Here is a 12,869-nt window from a genome sequence, read left to right as displayed (position 1 = left end):
ATATTACTCGTGTAAATAGAACAACCATTATTCTCAGATTTAAATGAATAACCGTCTCGCACCAAACAAGATCCAGATATAATGTTCATGCTTAACGCTGGCACCAAATAACAATTATTCAGGTCTAAAACTAATCCTGAAGGTAGATGTAGAGGTAGCATGTCGACGGCGATCACATCGACTTTGGAACCATTTCCCACGCGCATCGTCACCTCGTCCTTAGCCAATCTTCGCTTAATCCGTAGTCCCTGTTTCGAGTTGCAAATAATAGCAACAGAACTAGTATCAAATACCCAGGCACACATCGCCAACCCCGACGTGATCGTCGCCGGACTTCTTGAACCTATACCACCGCGCGCAAATCACAAAGTAGACAAGGTTTATAGTGGCAATGACGGCTGTGACCAGGTAGAATAGGTCCACGCTCCCCTGGTCCAGGTCCTGTGCCAGCCAGTCCGGCCCCCCGTCGTAGCCACGCGTCGCCCGGTGCACCACCACCACCATCAGCCCGCTCTCATAGCTTGCCAATGCAAACCCCAGGAAGTGGAGCGCCCCAGCTACACTCCTCATGTTCTCTGGGAACTGCCGGTAGTAGAACTCGATTTGCCCGATGGCGCCAAAGGCCTCAGATAAGCCTGCCAGAAGCTGCTGCTGCGCCACACTGCTCCACAGCCACTGACACCAGCATCGTCGCCACTGACAGCGCCAGGCCGATGCCAATCCGCTGGAGCAGTGTGATGCCACCATCGCGCTTCATGAAGCGGCGGAGCGTCGGCACCACGAACCAGTCATGCAAGGGATCCACATCGTGAGGGAGATCATCTGAAAGACGACAAACGAGCCTTGAGGGATCTAGAAGCTGCTGGAGTTGCTGATCCGGCGGTCGGTCTGCGCGGCCTGGAGCACGACGTATGTGCCTAGCTGGGTGAGGACGATGAAGTAGATGACCCCCGACAACCACACTGGGATGATGCGTGCAAGACACTTCACCTCCTCCACCTATTGCATCGTGCATAGCCTCCACGGATCTGCCGGTATCCTCCCATCGGAGCACAATGCGTCCTGAGGGGTCCGCAATGCCGCCTTGTCCAAGCACGTGAACTGGTCGGTGAAGGCAAGCTTGGAGACTAGCTTGCTTCGGTGTGGCGGGTCGAACAGCTCGGCAGTGCCGCTAGGTCGCCGAAGGTGGCGCTTGCGAGAGCAGCGGCGACGAGGACCTGGGCGAAGCTTGTGAAGGGGCTGCCCTCGGGGCGTACACGGACGTAGAGGCGAGTGCCCATGAAGAATACGATGCAAGAAAGGCCCATGAGCGCGGCGGGCACTGCGAGCCCCAACGCCCAATTGACGTTGCTTTCAAGATAGATGATTACCGTGGCGGAGAGCATCATGGCAACAGTGAAGGTGAAATAGTACCAATTGAAGAAGCTGGCAATGCCTCGGCGGCCATCGGCGGTGTGCGGGTTGAACTGGTCGGCCCCGAAGGCGAGGTTGCATGGTCGGATGCCTCTAGCACCGGCAACTAGGAAGAAGAATGACAATAGTATGGTGGCAAGCTGGGAACAATTGGGACCCTCGCACTTTTGCCCCTTGGATGTGTTGCATGCCGGAGGATGGAGGGTGTGGATAGCGGCTGTGAGGGTGAGGATGAGCATGCCGACGAAGGAGGACATGGTGGCAGCGGCGATGGTGGTGTAGCGACCGAGGTAGGTGTCACTGATGTATGCGCCCAAGACGGTGGCGAGGTTGCTGGTGCCAGAGAAGACGTTGAGGAGGGTGGCAGCGTTGACGCTTGGCATGTGGTACACCGTTGTTAAGTACACCAGCATGTTGGACAACGCCCCGATCGTCCCAAGCTTCTCGAACGTCTCGTTCCCTGAGACAATAACTCCATATTATCTTAGTATTACTTGTAGAAAATTAATTCACCAAAAATTAACAGCATTTACACTGGTAGAAAAAGAGGCTTCCGTCCAGCCCCATTAGTCGCGAAACTGTAGGAACCGCGACTAATGAAGTCTTTAGTCGCGGTTCGGCAGACGAACCGCGACCAAAGGCTTGGGCCAGGGCGCTCGGTGGCCAGCTGGTGCACGTGAGGGGCTTTAGTCGCGGTTGGCCAGGCCAACCGCGACTAAAGGTGCCCAAAGGCCTTTAGTCGCGGTTGGCCTGGCCAACCGCGACTAAAGCTCCTCCCCTATATATACCAGTTCAGCGCACTCACTTAGCCATTTGGTGCCACTTCTCTTCACAAGGGGGTGTAGGTTTGCTTTTGGTTCCTCTTATGCACACAAGGTGTTTGATGAAATGCCCAACAGCGTGAAACAAACATGATATGAAGTGTTGGAGCCACACTTGAGGTTCCTCCTCGATCGCGGTTAGCAACTTGAACCTTTCATGCATGTGTGTCATTGATAAAATATGCATGTGTGTTGTTCATTGTTTAATTTCTATTGTTTATAGCTAGTTACTTTAACAAATGCATGATGGTTAATTATATATTTTATATTATAATAATGCAGATGAATCGGCAATGGATGTACGGTAACCGACTCTCCCGCGAGTTCACTACGGGTTTGAAAGATTTCCTCGTAGTGGCTAATGCGAACAAGCAGAAGGGTTTTGTTATCTGTCCATGTGTTGACTGTAAGAATCAGAAGGGTTACTCTTCCTCAAGAGAAGTTCACCTGCACCTGCTTCGGCACGGTTTCATGCCAAGCTATAATTGTTGGACCAAGCATGGAGAAAGAGGGGTTATAATGGAAGAAGATGAAGAAGGGGATGATTTCATCGATGAAAGCTATCTTGCTCATTTCGGTGATACTTTCATGGAGGATGCTGAAGGTGAAGGGGAAGGTGAAGGGGAAGGTGAAGGGGAAGGTGAAGGTGAAGGTGAAGAAGAGGCACGTGATGAGACCGTTGATGATCTTGGTCGGACCATTGCTGATGCACGGAGACGCTGCGAAACTGAAAAGGAGAGGGAGAATTTGGATCGCATGTTAGAGGATCACAGAAAGTCGTTGTACCCGGATGCGATGATGGTCTGAAAAAGCTGGGCTGCACACTGGATTTGCTGAAATGGAAGGCACAGGCAGGTGTAGCTGACTCGGCATTTGAAAACTTGCTGAAAATGTTGAAGAATATGTTTCCAAAGAATAACGAGTTGCCCGCCAGTACGTACGAAGCAAAGAAGGTTGTCTGCCCTCTAGGTTTAGAGGTTCTGAAGATACATGCATGCATCAACGACTGCATCCTCTACCGCGGTGAATACGAGAATTTGAATGAATGCCCGGTATGCACTGCATTGCGTTATAAGATCAGAGGCGATGACCCTGGTGACGATGTTGAGGGCGAGAAACCCAGGAAGAGGGTTCCCGCCAAGGTGATGTGGTATGCTCCTATAATACCACGGTTGAAACGTCTGTTCAGGAACAAAGAGCATGCCAAGTTGTTGCGATGGCACAAAGAGGACCGTAAGTCGGACGGGGAGTTGAGACACACCGCAGATGGAACGCAATGGAGAAAGATCGACAGAGAGTTCAAAGATTTTGCAGCTGACGCAAGGAACATAAGATTTGGTCTAAGTACAGATGGCATGAATCCTTTTGGCGAGCAGAGCTCCAGCCATAGCACCTGGCCCGTGACTCTATGCATCTACAACCTTCCTCCTTGGTTGTGCATGAAGCGGAAGTTCATTATGATGCCAGTGCTCATCCAAGGTCCGAAGCAACCCGGCAACGACATCGATGTGTACCTAAGGCCATTAGTTGATGAACTTTTACAGCTGTGGGGCAGACCTGGTGTCCGTGTGTGGGATGAGCACAAAAAAGAGGAATTTAACCTACGAGCGTTGCTTTTCGTAACCATCAACGATTGGCCTGCTCTTAGTAACCTTTCGGGACTGTCAAATAAGGGATACAATGCATGCACGCACTGCTTACATGAGACTGAAAGTGTACATTTGCCAAATTGTAAGAAGAACGTGTACCTTGGGCATCGTCGATTTCTTCCGAAAATTCATCCAGTAAGAAAGAAAGGCAAGCATTACAACGGCAAGGCAGATCACCGGCCGAAGCCTGCGGAACGCACTGGTGCTGAGGTATTTGATATGGTCAAGGATTTGAAAGTCATCTTTGGAAAGGGTCCTGGCGGACAATCAGTTCCGAAGGGAGCTGACGGGCACGCAGCCATGTGGAAGAAGAAATCTATATTCTGGGAGCTAGAATATTGGAAAGTCCTAGAAGTCCGCTCTGCAATCGACGTGATGCACGTTACGAAGAATATTTGCGTGAACCTCCTAAGCTTCTTGGGCGTGTATGGGAAGACAAATGATACAAAGGAAGCACGGCAGGACCAGCAACGTTTGAAAGACCCTGATGACCGGCATCCGGAATGGTTTCAAGGTCGTGCCAGCTACGCTCTGACCAAAGAAGAGAAGGTCATCTTTTTTGAATGCCTGAGCAGTATGAAGGTCCCGTCTGGATTCTCGTCCAATATAAAGGGAATAATAAACATGGCGGAGAAAAAGTTCCAAAACCTGAAGTCTCACGACTGCCACGTGATTATGACGCAATTGCTTCCGATTGCTTTGAGGGGGCTCCTGCCGGAAAATGTTCGAGTAGCCATTGTGAAGCTATGTGCATTCCTCAATGCAATCTCTCAGAAGGTAATCAATCCAGAAGATCTACCACGGTTACAGAACGATGTGATCCAATGTCTTGTCAGTTTCGAGTTGGTGTTCCCGCCATCCTTCTTCAATATTATGACGCACCTCTTGGTTCACCTAGTCGAAGAGATTTTCATTCTCGGTCCTGTATTTCTACACAATATGTTCCCCTTCGAGAGGTTCATGGGAGTATTAAAGAAATATGTTCGTAACCGTGCTAGGCCAGAAGGAAGCATCGCCAAGGGCTATGGAAATGAGGAGGTAATTGAGTTTTGTGTTGACTTTGTTCCTGACCTTAAGCCGATTGGTCTTCCTCGATCGCGGCACGAGGGGAGACTAAGTGGAAAAGGCACGATCGGAAGGAAATCAACGACATGTATGGACGGCCATTCTCTGACTGAAGCACACCACCACTGTACTGACCAATTCCAGCTTGGTGGCTCCGTACTTTGAGAAACACAAGAATATTTTACGCTCGGACAACCCGGGGAAGCCTGAATCCTGGATTAGGAAGGCCCACATGGAGACTTTCGGCAGTTGGTTGAGAAAACATTTAATGAATGACAATGATGTTGTAGATCAGCTGTACATGTTGGCCAAGACACCATCTTCGACTATAACGACTTTCCAAGGGTACGAGATAAATGGGAATACATTTTACACGATCGCCCAAGATAAAAAGAGCACCAACCAAAACAGTGGTGTCCGCTTTGATGCAGCAACCGAGAATGGGCAAAAGGTCACATATTATGGTTACATAGAGGAGATATGGGAACTTGACTATGGACCCTCCTTTAAGGTCCCTTTGTTCCGGTGCAAATGGTTCAAGCTAACAGGAGGTGGGGTAAAGGTGGACCAGCAATACGGAATGACAATGGTGGATTTCAACAATCTTGGTTACCTTGACGAACCATTCGTCCTAGCGAAAGATGTCGCTCAGGTTTTATATGTGAAGGACATGAGTAGCAAACCGAGGAAACAGAAAGATAAGAAAACGATCAGTACATCATGCGATGATCCAAAGCGCCACATTGTTCTTTCAGGGAAAAGAAACATCGTGGGAGTGGAGGACAAGACAGACATGCCAGAAGATTATAATATGTTTGCTGAAATTCCGCCCTTCAAAGTGAACACCGACCCAAGCATTAAGTTAAATGATGAGGATGCTCCATGGATACGACACAATCGTAAGCACGCAGGGACACAAGGGAAGAAATGATGTGTAATAATTTATTGTACCAAACTTTGTTGAATGGATCATGTGAATTATATTACCCGTGATGTGTTTGGTGTCCATTTTCGAATGATTCGAGATACCACTGATGATACATGAAATTTGGAGTGATTTAGTCATACTCCTGCCTAGGCGTATAATATGCATACTCGTAGTCTTCATAGCCGCCGCCGTTGTACTGGTAGTCGTCGCCTTCTAAGTTGCCGCCGTCGTCCTCGCTGCTGTCGTCGCGCGCTGTCGTACTCCTGCCTAGGCGTATAAAATTTTGAATTGAATTAGTTTTATTTTTCTGAATTTTTTGATATATTATTTGTATTTTTAACATTTTGAATTGAATTAGTTTTATTTTTCTTAATTTTTTGATATATTATTTATATTTTTAGAATTTTGAATTGAATTAGTTTTATTTTTCTGAATTTTTTGATATAATATTTGTGTTTTTAACATATTGAATTGAATTAGTTTTATTTTTCTGAATTTTTTGATATATTATTTGTATTTTTAACATTTTGAAAAAGAAAAAGTATTTTAAAAATACCTTTAGTCGCGGTTGGCCTGCCCAACCGCGACTAAAGGTCATTGCGCGCGGGAACGAAAAACCCGCCAAAAAAGCCCTTTAGTCGCGGGTCGCCTCCCCAACCGCGACTAAAGGTTACCCTTTAGTCGCGGGTCGCCTCCCCAATCGCGACTAAAGGTTGCCCTTTAGTCGCGGGTCGCCTCCCCAACCGCGACTAAAGGTGAGGGCTATAAATACAAGGGCCCGACCCGTCGCGGGCATTTCTCGTCTTCTCTGCCGCGCCGAAGGCCTACCGCCGTCGCCCTCGCCCTCGACGCCGCCCGCCGTCGCCCGCCGCCCCCTCTCGCCCACGTACGGCGCCCGCCGCCCCCTCTCGCCCTCGTACACCGCCCGCCGTCGCCCGCCGCCCCCTCTCGCCCACGTCCGTCGCCCGCCGCCCCCTCTCGCCCACGCCGGCCGGCCTCCCTCGCCCACCGCGCCGCCTCTCGCCCGCCCTCAACGCCGCCCGCCGTCGCCCGCCGCCCCCTCTCGCCCACGTACAGAGAGCTAGCGAGATCGTGGAGAGAGAGAGAGAATTTTTTTTGTTCTTTTTAATTTTAACTAGTTAATTAGTTTAACAAAAACGGTAAAATAACTTAACAAAAAACGTATAACCGTAAAATTTGATAACCGTATAACCGTAAAATAACTTAACAAAAACGGTAAAATAACTTAACAAAAAACGTATAACCGTAAAATAACTTAATTAACAAAAAACGTATAACTTAACAAATAACCGTAAAATTTGATAATTAACAAAAAAAACGTATATACGAAGAGGGGGCGGCGAGGGGGGCGGCGATGCGCGCGGTGTTTTTTTTAGGGATCGAGAGGGGGCGGCGAGGGTTATACATGTGTGTTGTCCTCGCCTCCCTCTCCGTGACGCCGTCGTCTGCCGCCTCGTCTCGCGCTCTACCGCGACACCCTCTCCCACCCCTTCCTCGCCCCCTCCTTTTGCCACCGCCCTTTCGCCACCGCCACCGCCACCGCCCCCCTTCTTCACTTAATTAATTTGTTTTTACTACATGTTTTCAGGACTGACATAATGGCGGACGATAGAGCTGACCCGATTATGGACAACTATGATCCGGACGGTGAAGCACATATGTTCGGCATCATAAACGGCGATATTCTATATGTGCCGACCGGACAAGAAGAAGATGATATCTCTTCTTATCTGAACCTTGACGGTGAAGATGAAGGGCGCCGTCAGTAAGATGATGCCGAACAAACGTCGATAAACGACGATCTTCAAATGGAAGTAGCAACCACCTCCGGCGCCGAGGTATATATATACATTGAGCCTCTGGTGATACAAACTAACTGATTTGAATAAATATGTGTGGACTAACGCGCGCGACTCTCTTTCTTATTTTAGCCCTCGGCCGGATCGTCGAAACAATCGAGTACGTCGTCAAAGCGTGGCGCAACCAAGACGATGAAACAAGGAGAAACATGCACCATCGAGGTTGTCGACAGTGCAACCGGCAGGCCGCTGGAGCCCCGCAAGAACGCCACCAAGTTTGTCAACCAATGCGGAGCCATTGTTAGAGACAACGTCTCGATCACCGTCCAGGAGTGGAATAAGCCAAAGAAGGCACGAATTGCTGGTTTCACTTTTGTCGATAAGAGAACAAAAAAAGATTGCTTCAAGAAGCTTATGGAACATTTCGTTCTACCTCCAGAATACAACAAATTCGATGAGGAGGGTAACAAGATTGAGGAAAACAAGGAGAGGAGGAGGCTAGTCAAACAGTTCGCTCTTCATAAGATGGCCGACGCATTCCGGAAATTCAAGCAAAATCTAGCCCATGACTTTGTCAAGCAGAACAAGACTCCGGATTTCAAAGGACAATATGAGAAACTGAAACATGATTGGCCAGAATTTGTGAAGCAAAAGAAATCGGAGCAGTTCATTCAAATATCGAAAAAAAATAAGGAAAATGCGGCTAAGAAGGAGTACAATCATATTATGGGGCCAGGAGGGTATCGCCTTTGGGAGCCTAGGTGGGAGAAGATGGAGAACGAGCTGAGGGCGCGAGGAATCCGTCCAGGTACGGAGGGATGGGACCCAAGGGCCAAAAGGTGGTGGTACGGGCATGGGGGAACGCTGAACCCGGAGACAGGGGAGTGTGTTTACCGGGGCAAAATAATTAAACCCACCCAAGCCCTTATTGACGCAATGAGGGATGCTCAAGAGGGGAAGATCAAGTTCAACAGAGAGAACGACGCGCTGACAAAAGCCCTCGGGAATCCTGAACACGGAGGACGTGTACGAGGCATGGGGCACATTCCGTGGAAAATAGGGTTCCCCCAGAACGATGACCCGTACGGTTACAGAAGCCGGAAGAGAAAGATGGATCGGGAAGCAGATGTTGTGGCGCGGTTGGCATCGGAAATGGATGTGATGAAGAAAACCGTGAGTGTACTAGTAGCCGAAAGAGATGCAGCTCGGGCGCAGCATGAAGATCATCCAGCGGATCTCAGAAGCCAGCAGCGGAGAAGCAGTGTGGCTTCCACGGAGGCCCCACCGGCTGGTGCAGATGCACCGACGATCGAAATTACTGCACCGGAGCCTCTGGTGGTCGAAATTACTGCACCGGAGCCTCTGGTGGTCGAAATTACTGCACCGGAGCCTCCTCGCTACCCCGTGGACGATATAAAGGAGATGAAAGAATGTCATCTGTATTATCCTATCGGGAACATGTCCATGAAGGTAGCCATCGGCAGTGCTTTACCATGTTTACCTGGAGCACTCCACCACAACAACCCCATTCAAGATGGCTATGCTCGTGTCACGGTGGAGTACATAGTCCAAGGGTTTGAGGAGCTGGAGATTGACATTGCTACACCTGAAGGGGAGAAAAGACTTGGAGATGTCAAGCGCCATTTCATTCTATGGCAAAAGAAGTTTATCAAGTTTCCAAGCGAGGCGCCAAGGACAACAAGTCCACCCCCCTACGGTGGTGGCGGTTCACCTACACCTCCGTCACGTCAGCCGACGCCCCCCAGTCCACAACGTCCGGCGGGTGATCAGACGCCGCCCCCCAGTCCTCGTCCGGCGGGTGATCAGACGCCGCCCCCCAATCCACCTCTGGCAAAGAAGCAGAAGCAGTCCTGGATTATTAACCCGAACCCTTATGTACCTAAGACCACAAAGGTACTGGAGCCATCACTGAAGCCTCTCCCCACAAGGCCTTGGGAACGTAGTGCCGAGGAAACTGCCGCGGCCGCGGCTGCTGATCATGAGAAATGGAAGGCGGACTGCAAAAAGAAAAGAGAGCCCGAGCCCAAGCCAGTATTTTCTGATGAGCAAAAGAAGTGGGCTAAGTCATTTTTGAGCACACTGTCCCAAGCCGCGAAGAATCTGCCTGACGACTATGCACGTGAACTTCGTAGGCAGGCACTCATGTTGAAGGAGAAGAAAGAGCGGGCAGAGAACCAGGAGAACAAAGCCTTGGAGGAGGCCGAGAAAACGGAATTAGAAAGTAAAAAAAGCGGGAAACGAGTTGCCCAGCTCGGGGAACAAAGTAAACAATCGATTGCCCCGCTTATAGTGAAAGCCGCCGGTCCGGATGACCCCGATATCATAGCAGCTGCGGCAGCACATGGATTGACTGTAACGAGTGCCAGAGAACAAGCGGCCAACTTAGGTATTACTCTTCGTGAACTGTTAGGCCTTGATGAGGCGCCAGTGAAGGAGGTAGTAATTACATATGTGAAGAATGGGCCTCTCGTCGAGCCTGCGCAGGAAGAGGATCTACCTCCACAAATGAAAGGTCTGCTGAAATGGTACAAGGGTTACATAAAAAATAAAAACGCCAAAGAATATATTTATGCGGAAGTTAGATATGAGCATCACTTCAAACATTACTATGTACAAATTCATCTGAGTGAATTGTTCCAGCTTTTCAATCTGCGCGAGCTCGACAAATCTATCATCAGTTGCTACGTTCTGTAAGTGATTTATTTCTACCCCATCTCGTTCATATTGCCTGCACTATATATATGTCCTAACTATATTGTTGTGTCCGCTATTATACATGCAGAATGAAGATTAAGGAATGCAGAGTAAGGAACATCCATGATGTTGGGTTCATTGACCCACACATCATTAATGGATATGTGTTGGAGCATCACCCCGCCGACATGGAGGCAGACCTGTGGCAGTTTCTTACAAAGCAGGAACTCAAAAGTGATATTCTATTTCCTTACCATTTTGGGTGAGTGTTTCTGTCTTGAGCACATTCTCTTTTGTTTACTCCATGCATGGTATGTGGCCGGCTAATCGATGAGTTATGCATGACGTACTGTGCATGTATCGTGTCCGCAGGTTCCACTGGATTCTGCTAGTAATTAAAGTTGACACCTCAGAATGTCTCGTCCACGACTCTCTGAATAAGGATCCAAAGCTTTGGGTCGACATGAGAAGAATGCTGCAGAAGTAATTATTTTCATTCATTTGCGCTCTATATCGATCGGCCTATTTCGTTCATTTCCTAATGTCAAGTAACTAATAACTCTCTTGTTCATTTAATTTTCTTTGCCTCGTAGGGTTTGGAGACGGTTCGTAGATACAAAGGTCGGTGAATTCAAAAAAGAGCTAGAATTCAAAAGGGCAAAGGCTAAGAATGGTGAGGATATTCAGCCAGCGGGGACCAATCTATGTGCATACTATGTCTGTGAGATGATCCGGAGATACACCTCTGAGCGGGTTCCGAGTGATACCAATGCTCAGAGGAATAACCTCCGGATGATGCTTAGTCCAGAAGCTCGCTTCCGACCACTTCAAGAGGAACTAGCTGGATGGTTCAGGAGGGAAGTCCTCCATCCTAAAGGAGAACACCATTACGAGGACGTAGAACTTTATATGCATTAAATTATGTATGGAAACTTGTTCAAAATTGTATATGGTCATCCGATGATATTGAATATATATTGTATATTCCTCTTGAATTCTTTTTGGTTCTAATTTCAAATTTGTTTGAAATTGTACATTCATATGCATGTATGTAGTACCGTAGAATATGTGAAACTCCTTCAAAATTAAAATAAAGCACAAAAGAAATAAAACAATACAAATTAAACAGAAAACAGGTTTAGGGGGGGCTAAAACCCTAAACCTGCGGCGGCCTTTAGTCGCGGTTGGCCAGAAGAACCGCGACTAAAGGTCCTCCGCCCCGACGGCCGCCTGGCGCCCACGTGGACGGGCCTTTAGTCGCGGTTCTTAAGCAACCGCGACTAAAGGGTGGGGCCTTTAGTCGCGCCCGTTCGGTCGCGGTTGCGCAACCGCGACTAATGGCAGTTGCGAACCGCGACCAAAGGCCTTTTTTCCACCAGTGTTAATTTTTGTGATATTCTGTTCCCACTTGCAAATTGTTGTCTAATAGCTCAGTGCAACATGTTGTCATGGCACGGCACGGCATGGCAATTTGTCTTTTTTTTTCGGTAGCATGGCAATTTGTCGTTAGTAAGCAACTTAGTAGCAAATCATCCGTCCCTACATACTCCTGAGTGCCTTTTCAGCCGTTTCAGCAGACTGGTCATTCGTGGTGTGTACAAAGTTTGTTGAGATCCAGCCAAGAAGACGAAGAAGAAGACAGTAGCGCATGCAGTTCAAGGAAAAGAAAAACGGAGGCAGGTAGGCAAAAGCACCTATGACGTACGGCCCGCCTCCTCGCCATCCGTGGTGGTTGTGGACACCGCCCGCCTCCTCGCCATCACCGGCGTCCGACGAAGACGACTCGGCCTCCTCCGATGCGACCCTCACCGGCGCCATCTTCTCCATGCTGATGGCCTTCTGCTCCTGCTGAGGCCTATTTGCCTCCATCAATCTCTTACTTAAAAATCTCCAGGTGGCTGGTGCAAGAAGCAGAGGGGTCGAGGCCTGCCGTATAAATAAGCCAGCCAGCCAGATTAGGAGATCTTGCTTCCAAGATACTTCTCAGATAGAAAAACAGGTAGAAGGAAAGCAACGGCGTCTTGTTTCATATCGATATATCGATGTGTGATGGTTACGCAGAGGTGTGATTGTATCAGCTTGATATATCAATTGAATGAAAAATGTTGTTTATCAAAGAAACAGGTCGAGTCAATTACACCATTGATGCCACAACATGACATGAAAAGTCAGTTCAGTGCTAAAACGTGGGGTGTACATTGAACTCGTGTCACAACTTGGTTTTGACGTGCATATACAGTGCAAATCACGTTTATATATGAACGGGTGTTGATTAGGCGCATCACATGGCATGAGGCTTGCTGTCAGCGACTGTATGGCAAAAAGAATATATGTGGCCTGCTATTTTGCAAATAACAGCCTTGAATTTTTTTTCTCACGAAAAACTCCGTGCCACGGCCACAAGGGCCCACTTGTCAGCGCCATATAAATAATTAAAAGTTAGCTAAAGCCGGCATTC

The 12,869-nt window shown here is 48.5% G+C and overlaps 1 pseudogene; it reads right to left on the bottom strand.

The window, feature by feature from the left end:
- Positions 1-285: 285 nt before the first annotated feature.
- LOC123106220 (protein NRT1/ PTR FAMILY 2.11-like) lies at positions 286-12,280 on the bottom strand (annotated as a pseudogene).
- Positions 12,281-12,869: the final 589 nt, after the last annotated feature.

The sequence above is a fragment of the Triticum aestivum genome, chromosome 5A (assembly GCF_018294505.1).
Source record: "Triticum aestivum cultivar Chinese Spring chromosome 5A, IWGSC CS RefSeq v2.1, whole genome shotgun sequence".
NCBI lineage: Eukaryota > Viridiplantae > Streptophyta > Magnoliopsida > Poales > Poaceae > Triticum > Triticum aestivum.
This window is presented reverse-complemented; position numbering and strand designations above follow the sequence as displayed.